The 10,494-nt window shown below is 43.9% G+C and overlaps 1 long non-coding RNA gene across 1 annotated transcript; it reads right to left on the reverse strand.

Moving 5' to 3' along the window:
• Nucleotides 1-9,289: 9,289 nt before the first annotated feature.
• On the reverse strand, nucleotides 9,290-9,834 carry LOC112346318. Its single transcript, XR_002992378.1, has 2 exons — nucleotides 9,589-9,834; nucleotides 9,290-9,532 (listed from the first exon to the last, which is right to left on the reverse strand). It is a non-coding gene; the product is annotated as an uncharacterized LOC112346318 (long non-coding RNA).
• Nucleotides 9,835-10,494: the final 660 nt, after the last annotated feature.

Here is a 10,494-nt window from a genome sequence, read left to right on the forward strand (position 1 = left end):
GCGTAGGCCCACGGTATTCCGAAATGTTGTCCTTGAATCCCAAATGGGGGAAAGGAGGAAGAGTAGTCCTCTAGCGTAGTGACTATGGATACAGTCACATGGTGAAGAAGTCCTAGAGGACCATGGGACTTAGTGGTCGGGCTTGTGGGCTTGGATCGAGTGGCAGTGTTGGCAAACATAGCCATGGACAGAAAAGGGACTTGGTAGGAATTGACAAAGGGACTTTGGGGAAGGCTATTCCCCATGTCTGTGGGCATCCTAAGGATGCTAAGGAGTGGATCTAGGATGACCACTCGTGGACGGATGGCCCAGTCTTGGAGAGACGGGATTGTGATGCAAGTGGTATTTGACCACTAGTGTGGCAAAGGTGAATGGGCATGGCCTTAGCGTAACGGGCCGATATGTTAGTGGTACCTTTGGGTGTCAGTCTTGGGACCGGACACGTGGAGCACTTGGACCAGGTGCAAGTGTTGAGTGGCATGGATGCCATTCTTGAGGATAGCAAGTCCCAAGTCCTGAATTGGACTTATGGAGGTTGTAAATGAGACTCCTCCAAGTGGTCAGAGGTGTGGTTAAGTGACTAAAGTAGAATGGAAAAATTAGTCACTTACAACTTGGTATCGGAGCTGTTCCTTGGTCTGACTTTTATTGGTGCTCAAGTATATCACCATTGATATTGGCATCGGAAGGTCTTAGGAGTGGGCCTATCCTTGAGGAGTAGCACGTCGAGAGGACATGGCTCTCCACTCGAGTTCATGCATGAACTTGGGCGCGATGTGGTGGATAGAAAAGGGGCCAGTAAGGGAACGACTTTGGGATCTTGGGAACAGTATATGGTTTTCCTTCGAGAGTTGAGGATGTGATCCAGATGAGCGTTTGACTTAGCGAACTAGCTAATGTAGTTGTGGTAAACAACTATAGTTGGGATCACAGGAAAGATAAAGACTCCAAAACAATAGAGGAGTCACAAGATTATCCTCATATAGTTGAGGTTGGTGCTCATGAATGTGAGACCAGGAGTAATGACCGTGGGAGGTCAAATACGGAAGAGGACTCAAGTCCTTGAAATGGTAGCCGGGGCTACCTTTAATAAATGCTGGAACAACCCAAGGAGTTGGGGGGTGTATTTAGAGATGAATTGGTATTCTCATCACATGGACAAGTCCAGAGAACAAAATCAAGTGTCAGAGTAACACTTTTGAAAATAATCCTTGTGAGTAGGACATGAATGCAAGAAGTGTATTCCAGTGAGCTAGTGCCCCACAAGTAGGACCTTACGGGTCTGTGGATTAACCAAGTCCAAAATTGCTGGATGACTCAAGTAGAGTCAAGGAATGGTTCTAAAGGACTGATGGAAGCATTTGTACTGAGATGTGTGGTACCCCATGAAGGATGGGGGGGATCATAGAATCCAAGGATGAGAACAGAGGGTATCTCATCGATGGCAAAATGTGCCATGCTAAAGTTGTGGGAAAGGTGTTCCCAAAAGAAAACAACTTTGACACAAAGTTGTGTGTGACCTCTATGGTGCAGTGCTAACGGATGGTTGGCATGAGAGAGAGCGGTATTGGTCCTGGCAAAGACTTAGACACAAAGAAGAAGTGTCCTAGAGGTAGGCTCGTGGAGCCGATGGTGTGGAGACACCAAATGTGCCAAAGTGTGATACCTTGAGGTTATGTTGGTGGGTTCATGAGAGCCCCTTGCCAAATGAATCCTAATGGAAATGGGAATGGCATAGCCTAAGCTGTAGAGCATGCAATTGAAGTGTGGTGACCCAGATAATGATGGAGGTGTGGAAGCACCAGCAATGAGTTGTAGGACTTGACAACTATGAGGCAACTAAGCGAGAGGTGCAAAATAATTGGTTAAACGGGTAGAAGGTAGGTACCCAAGCCTTCTTAATGGCATAAGGAAGTTGGATATACCCTTACGGGGGATAAGTTGCTTATGTTGCGATATAGTAAATCAATGTCATAAAAGGAAATACTCATTGTCAAGGGAGCCGTCATTGGGACACCCGAACACTCTAGAACGCTAGGAGGTGGTGTTTGATGTCACAAGGGCAATAGATAAGGCCCAAGGGACTAAATCCCTAGCGAATGATGGATAGAGGGTGCTATCCAAATGTCCAAGGTGGCGGAGACAGGAGAAGACTGTCTACTCGAATTGGACAAAGCCAAAAATGGAATTTTGGCAAGGCTAGTGATGGGCATGTAAAGGCCCATAAGCAACAATGTAATCCTGGTGTGTGGGGTTATAGGGTGAGCACACCTGGATTGAGGAACCACTCCCTAGGCTATCGGGTAAGTTCATCCCTAAGAATACTTGCTAAAGCATGATAGAAAGTGCAAAGCTATCCTCCTGGTCTGGAGGAGAATGACCGAAGGAAAGGTGTGAAGCCAAAAGCAAGAAGTAAGGGGATAGAACCGAACCATAGGAATCAAAGGGCATAACTAAGGTTGGTTATTCCACCTGGGAGTGGAGAATCTAGTGGGGGCTCGAGGGTGTTGTTGCTAGCAACTGTGATGCCATGGAAAGTCTAAAATATGGAATTGTCCATACTAGACTATATGGCAACTAGAAAGCTTGCAAAAAGGGGGGGCCTTAGCAAGCTAAGGGACAGAGTTCCTTCAAGGTTCCCAAAGACGATTCTAGGTAGTTTAGTGCCTAGAAAGGCCAAGTGTAAATGGTTCATGGAACACGAGAAACCAAAGTGGTGCAGCAGAAGCATGGTCTTGAAGCTTGCCATGAGGCAAGGCTATTAAGGTTAGGGAAGTAATTCCCAAGTGTTCAAAGAAAGGGCTTTGAACGAAAGTCAATGGTCAAGGACTTTCACGCTTATGCAGGAACCATGTTACGGTGGTCGGAGGACTTGCCAAGTGAGATTGGCAAGTTGGGGGAACAAATGCCCTAGTTGAAGGTGATAACTTCAAAAGGGTGGGCCATGGGGCCGAGCATGGAGTCCATGCATGATCACAGACTTGTCAAGTGAGAGGACTTGGCAGTGCAGAGGAACTAGGTTCCTAAGCTGTGATCTATAGCGCGCTTTGACTATAAGTTGGTGCACTGGCGTGGGGAGTCACACTAGGCATCATGGATGATGCCTTCCGTAGATGCATATACGGAGGTTGGGTTCGAGTCCCAACCCTCTAGTGCTTGGGTTCGAGTCCCAAATCACTAGGGTGTGGTGATGGTTTGGAATATGAGGACACTCATATTTCGGTGGTCATGGACTCTCAATGAAGAGATTGGCTTGGGTACACCGCCAAGTAGGGGATGCCCCAGAGTCGTGATGCACGGTTAGATTGCTTAGAGTGAAAGCTCGGCATATCTAACTTGAACACTTTGGTGCAAAGGGCACCAAGGACGTGGTGGATGAAATGGGGACATATAGTCTCAGTTGCTATGGATCCTTGGCCGGAAGGGTTGGCTTGGGCGCACCGCCAAGTGAGGGGGATGCCCCCGGGGTCATAGTCAACAACTTAGAAAGGTCTGGAAGACCTAGTTCCTATTAATAGACCTATTAAGGGGTCAAGATGAGATCACTAGGTGATCTTGTGGCTAAATAAGGACAAGGTCTTTATTTGGGTTAAGGAATATGGTTCCTAGTTCAAAGCGTTGATTTGAACTATTGATAATGGTGTGGCTTGGTCAAGGTGACTAAGTGGAAAGGACACATAAGGAAATGAACTACGACCATACAATGGTATTGTGAGTTCAAAGTAGTCTCTAGGAGAGACCTATGGGAGGGTCATAAAGTTGGGCCGTGGAAGGGGCCTATAGCAGAAAATGCTAAAGAGATCTACTAGGGGTGAGCACCCTTTGGACTTGGCAAAGTGGAGCTTTGCCATGGAACCAAAAGAATACCTTAAGGAGGGAGGTAGTGATCCTGTGTTGCTTGATGCAACAATCAATGGATAGGAACAAAAGACTAATGGCCAAGTTTGGGCCATGAAATTTAATGGGAGGAATCCAAATGGCAAAGTTAGCCAAAGAACACAAATGTGTTTGATGCTAACGGATTGCGGGAAAGGAAGTGGACTTCCAAGGATAGATTCCCAAGTGCTCCAATTTGGCGAAGTAAAAGCTCTAAGTGAGGAGCGGCAAAGTAGCCAAAAGATAAAGCCATGGACAGCCCTAGCACAAATGATGATTATTGGAACGTAGTGCCAAGGGTAGCACGAAATAGGAAAGAGGATGATGATGCTCTCAAGTAGAGAACTTCCTAGGATAGGGAAGTGGACTTGCACAATATGTGCAATGCAAGGTGTTGGAGACACCTAGGAAAATTGACTTCAAGAAGTCAAAAACAAACGTTCCAAAGTGCAAAGGTTATATCGATGAAAATTGAGACTACTCAAGATGGAGTAGTGGGATTGAGATAGAGACGGTGTCTCTAACAGGTTTAGCAAGAACTAAACCAATAAACAGAAAGGACCACTACAAGTGGTCCAATCAAGTCTCTAAGTTGGAGAGACTATCCTCCTTAGAGGATGACCAAGGCATGGTGAGCCTTCGGTATCAAACCATTGACGAATGTTGGCGAGGTGCCAAAAATGGAAAGGGTAATACATAGTGGTGTTACTTTATAAAATAATTTATCGTTCGATGAGGACATCAAACTTCGTCTATGGGTGGTGGAGTTGTGAGGCACAAAATCCCTAGGCCCCAAAGTGGAGCCAGAAAGGGTGCCACATGGTAGTGGCCGAAGCGAAAGCCAAACGAGCGTAACACATTTGGACTAAAAGCTCCGACTTGAAAGGTCGAGAGCGGGAGTGGAACTCCCAACAAAGTGCTCGAGGAACAAGCACGAAGCGAGCAATAAGCGAGGCTCCAAAAAGGGACCGAGACGGAGTCCGAGATGGAGTCCGAGATGGACCGAGACGGAGTCCGAGATGGAGTCCGAGATGGACCAAGACGGAGTCCGAGATGGACTGAGACGGAGTCTGAGATGGAGTCCGAGATGGACCGAGATGGAATCCGAGATGGAGTCCGAGAAGGACCCGAGATGGAGTCCGAGGTCAAGACCGAGACCGGGACCGAGACCGGGACCGAGACCGAGACCGAGACCGGGACCGAGACCGAGACTGAGGTGGAGGCCGAGACCAAGCCCGAGTCCGAGTCCGAGTCTGAGTCTGAGTCCGAGTCTGAGTCCGAGTTCGAGTCTGAGAGGGTGAAAGCCCAAAGCGTTCGTCTCTCAGACCTTGGGGGGTTTGGTGAGCTCCAAAAGTATAGTAAGGGGGAGGACTACAGTGGAGCCAGTTTGGCCAGGAAAGGCCAGTTTGGCCAGGAAAGGCCAGTTTGGCCCAGGAAGGCCAGACCCAGTGTTGGGTGATGAACTGACCACTAGGAAGTCCAAGACTAGAGTGAACATGGGCCGACAAGCGGGGTAGCTTGGTGAAGTGTTTAAGAGTCGGCTCTAGTTCCCCCGGGAGATCGACTGGCCGATGCTCCCAGTCCAAGTGTGGGTGGCACTACCTACTTGGATGCCAGGCGTGGCTCATTGGAACCTCACTCTAAGCCCATGGCTAGAGCACCTAAAGGCGGAAGGTGGGGAGAGTACCCACGGGGCTCGCATAGGCCCATGGTGTTCCGAAATGTTGTCCTTGAGTCCCAAATGGGGGAAAGGAGGAAGAGTAGTCCTCTAGCGTAGTGACTATGGATACAATCACATGGTGAAGAAGTCCTGGAGGACCATGGGACTTAGTGGTCGGGCCTGTGGGCCTGGATCGAGTGGCAATGTTGGCAAACATAGCCATGGACAGAAAAGGGACTTGGTAGGAATTGACAAAGGGACTTTGGGGAAGGTTATTCCCCAGGTCTGTGGGCATCCTAAGGATGCTAAGGAGTGGATCTAGGATGACCACTCGTGGACGGATGGCCCAGTCTTGGAGAGACGGGATTGTGATGCAAGTGGTATTTGACCACTAGTGCGGCAAAGGTGAATGGGCATGGCCTTAGCGTAACGGGCTGATATGTCAGTGGTACCTTTGGGTGTCAGTCTTGGGACCAGACACGTGGAGCACTTGGACCAAGTGCAAGTGTTGAGTGGCATGGATGCCATTCTTGAGGATAGCAAGTCCCAAGTCCTAAATTGGACTTATGAAGGTTGTAAATGAGACTCCTCCAAGTGGTCAGAGGTGTGGTTAAGTGACTAAAGTAGAATGGAAAAATTAGTCACTTACATAGTGTTTGCTAATTGGGCAGCATGATTTTGTTATCCAGCAGGAAAAGAAGAAGAAATGCAAATTAAACATCACATAGCACGATGATTAGTATGGGTCATTGAAATCAGTTTTGACACTAAATTTACTTTGCTAACCTTGTAGATTTTGCATCCCAAGTATGTCAAGCTACTCTCATAGAGACCCTCAAGTGTGTTTTTGAGATGGAAGTTGCACTTAAAGAGCACACAGTTAGTGGTATATCAAGTTCTCTTTTCTTTTCTTTGGTTATGCTAGTAAATTAAATATTTTCTATGCAGCTGAGCTATGATGACATGACAATACCCATTCCTTTCAATAGATGCATTTTCAAGTGGGCGAATGAGTCCTACCATCAATGGTTCTCTGCAAAACTTCCAAAAAAGATTTTTAAGTTCTACAACATTTATAGTACTTCATGCAAAACTCCATTCCACATCTGGTTCTTGATAGCCAACTTTCATTGGCAACTTTTTTCCATTATTTCTAGCAAAGAGTGAAAAATGCCCAATAGTTGAGCTCAAGGAAATTCTCCATAGTGAGGTAATGCATTCTTTCTTAATGCTTACTCAAAGAAACCTTGGACTTTGTAGGCCGATTTCAAGTACGTGGACAGAGAAGGCATGGTACCATCCAAGTCTTTCAAGGTAGCCCTTTGTTTCTATCACCTAGTTCTGAACTCTACTTTCTTCATAGGCTGATGGGTTCACTACAACTATGAGGCATGGGGTTCCAAACAATCATTGCAGTCTAATAAGATCAAACAAAGTGTTCCTCCTCCTTAAAGACATCTTGGACATCAAAGATGAAGAGAAGAAGCTTGCAGTTCACGCTGCCCAACATTAGCATTCCCAATCTCGCCACCCTCGGGCTTGTGGCACAAGTGGGCAAGCTAGGATCATGCGTCCAAGCAGAGAATGAGGCAGGATGTGGATTCCTCCTATAATAAGGAGGAGGGAGTGCTGATGTTTGCTCCCAGCCAATGGGAGGTAATATATTAATGTTCCTACATATTTATTGTTTTATGTTCTAAAATGCATAATTAATTAATTTCTTGCTAATAAATAATTAGTAATAATTATTCTTAGTAATTATTCTCTTTTATTTGATAAAATTTTAAGGCAAGTTTATTCCAAGTAAGAATATAATTTCCATATAACATATTTTAATAATAGAAATTTTAGTTTTACTATTTTTTGAGTCAGGTATTTTTCTAAATATATTTATATTTCAAAATAATAATTTGTATCTAATATTTTTATTAATGAATGTTTATTCTTACTTATGTCTATATATTATCAAGTTTACAAGAGCAAAAAATTTGTACAAAATCATTGATTGCTATATTCATCTAGCATTTGTTAACCATAATTCCCTTACATCTTCTTTCAAACTGGAATACAATATTTATTATTTTAATACTGTTCCAATTTAATTTTCAATATAACAAAATTAAGACAATCAAAATAGTGTTTTGCTAATTAGGTAGCATATGCCGGGTGGAGCTCGTGGAAAAGATCTAGCGCTGATCAATGCAATCCAGTGATCACCGCTGTCACTGATATGGCCACGAGAGTGGTTATCAAATTGTGTCTCTGAAAGGAATTCTCTAAAACATCACGATTGCATCATCAATCCTCTCTGATTGTGCCTAGGAGGCTGTTCCACAAGCAGCACTCCCACTTGGGCATCTCAAAGAAAACAATAGCCACCTTTTCAATTTGCCCATTCACAGCATTTGCAATAATCATAGAGTTCCAAGTGGCTACAATTTGTAATGGCATAGAATCAAATAGATCCTTTACGTTTTCTAAATCATTTCTTGATGCCAAAACTGATATCATCAAGACATCTTGCTTTGCATCTCATTGAAGAGGGCAATGGCTTCCTCCAGATGCCAGTTTTGGGCATAGCACAAAAGCATTACGTTCTAGAAGATGATGTCTCTATGTGCCAGCGCAAGAAACAAATTTTTAGTTTCATCAACCATTCCACAATCTGCATACACAGTGATAATCGTTGTCCATGACACAAGACTGTAGAAAGGCATCCCATCAAACAATTGCGATGCCTCCTCCAGATCCCCAATTGTGGCAATTGCTACAATAGCAACATTCCAGCTAACAAGATTTTTCACTGGGTTTTTCTCAAACACTTGCCCAGCCTTGAATAATTGCAAATAATGACACTAATATTTGCTCTTAGCTAATGGGAGGTGGCCAATTGCTTGGGCAAGAGAAGAAAGCATCGTGGCATTGATATTCAACCTTTTAAAATGGAGATTTGCTGTGTTACTTAGATCTTATAATTCCCTTTAAGGAATTTGATAATTTTCTATGAAAAAATATATGTGTATAGTTATTTTTGTAGTTTTTCTTTCAAAGTGGAAAATAATATATATTATTTTGATAATAATTTAATTTAATTTTTAATGTAATATAACTATGATAATCAAAATAGTATTTGCTAACTGGGCAACATATGCTGGGCAATGACTAGTATATATGTGAAACTGTGACACAAACTATTCACCCGCCGCACCAGAATATTCTCTCTAAAACGAATACGCTGTACGGATTAGAATATTCTGCTTTGACGGAAATTCGTACGCTCGGCAAACTGAACCTTGTTCAGTGTGCCAGTCAAGCGTTTGTGGTACGTCTGCTGTTTCTCCATCTCCAACGCCGGTCTTGTTTCTTACAGGGGGTTTTTGACATGAACATTTCTGCTCAGTTCACCCGTTTTGGGAGCTTCTTTTTGCTTGTGTGCGTCACATACTCGGTGATGTTTTTGGCTCGCTTCTTGGGGTCTGGGAAGTGGAAGCTCGTCCCTCCAAAGGAGGCTCCACTTTTTCCATTGATTGAAATGCAGATGCCAGAATTAGAGGGAGATTTGTCCAACTTTTCAAGAGTATTCTGTTGTCCTATAGACGACCTATCGTTGTGACAAAAGGAGCTCGCTCCATCACAAAATGCCATCAAAACTTTCCCGCTGTAGATTTCTCACAGGTGCGTGCTTCTTTTTAACAGAAACTTACTAAGCACTTGTCTCATTGAGCAGATTCCTGATTATGAAGACGCATTATGGAATTCCTCCGCAACAGAGGCAAAATCATCTTATCCTTATCCTTGCTGTCACAACTCATCACCAAATGATATTATTCATGACATTGCAAGCTATATATTTATGCCAGGAGTCAGTGAAACTGGCAAGTGCTCATCCGAGATATCAAGATGCTGGAAATGAGTCATCCGATATCACGACGCTGCCAATGCCTTCGAGACCCTGAACACATGTTCTGTCTGAGGCAAGAACCTCTCCACTTTCGCCTGCACAACCTGCATCTGAGAAAAATGTGGCCTTCCAATCCGGATTATAGTAAAACCTGTACGAAACAGCATCTTCGGGTATCTCAGCGCATTGGCGATCCCATACAACAGTAAAAGATCCTGTACACCACTTTCCCTTGTACAAGTTTAGTTGGCTCGCATTGGCTTGTATCAATGCACATGCGATCACAACCATGATGAGTGACATTTTGAGTACCTTCATGCCGCTTCTCTTGATTTCAGGCTGAGGCTGCCTCTTCTCAATTGTAGGGTTCTAGAAAGCGTTTTTCACTGCTTTCTATAGCAAATTCGAAAACCTTGCGTGCACCTCGTGGGAGAGTTTTCCATCTTATCATCTTACATCACCACTCATAATATTCTTTTTAAAACCTTGCGTGCACCTCGTGGGAGAGCTTTTTCAACGTTAGGTACACTATCTTTATCCTGCTGTTCATTACTTGTTAAATATTCTTTTTAAAACCTTGTCGTGGGACAACGTTAGGTACACTTTCTTTATCCTACTGTTCATTACTTGTTAATTACAAATCGATCCTCATCACAGCTTTTATAAAATAAATTTTATACTGTTTACGTTAGTTTAACCGTAAAACCTAATGATTAGAACCTCAATTTCTGCTCGCGATTTTTTTAATTGGTTGAATGTGAATTAATTGATTTTATTAGGGATGTTTTCAGTGATTTTAATGTTGTTCAAATTCAAACGCGACCTGCATGAGCTCAAGCCTCTAGCAAACCGTGGTCACAAGCCGTGTCTGGACTCAGCACGGACAAACTCCACCTCTAATGCCTGCAGTAGCTTTGAACTCAGCTTAAGAACTACTCGAAATTTTACATGCAGTTGATCTTCAACTTGGTTGCTTGGTGCACACTCATTTCATCTTAAATCCGTTTGATGCTTCAGTCCATTTACAAGCTGCATACTTCTTCCTTTCTCGCACTTA

Source organism: Selaginella moellendorffii, unplaced genomic scaffold, assembly GCF_000143415.4.
Source record: "Selaginella moellendorffii unplaced genomic scaffold, v1.0 SELMOscaffold_13, whole genome shotgun sequence".
NCBI lineage: Eukaryota > Viridiplantae > Streptophyta > Lycopodiopsida > Selaginellales > Selaginellaceae > Selaginella > Selaginella moellendorffii.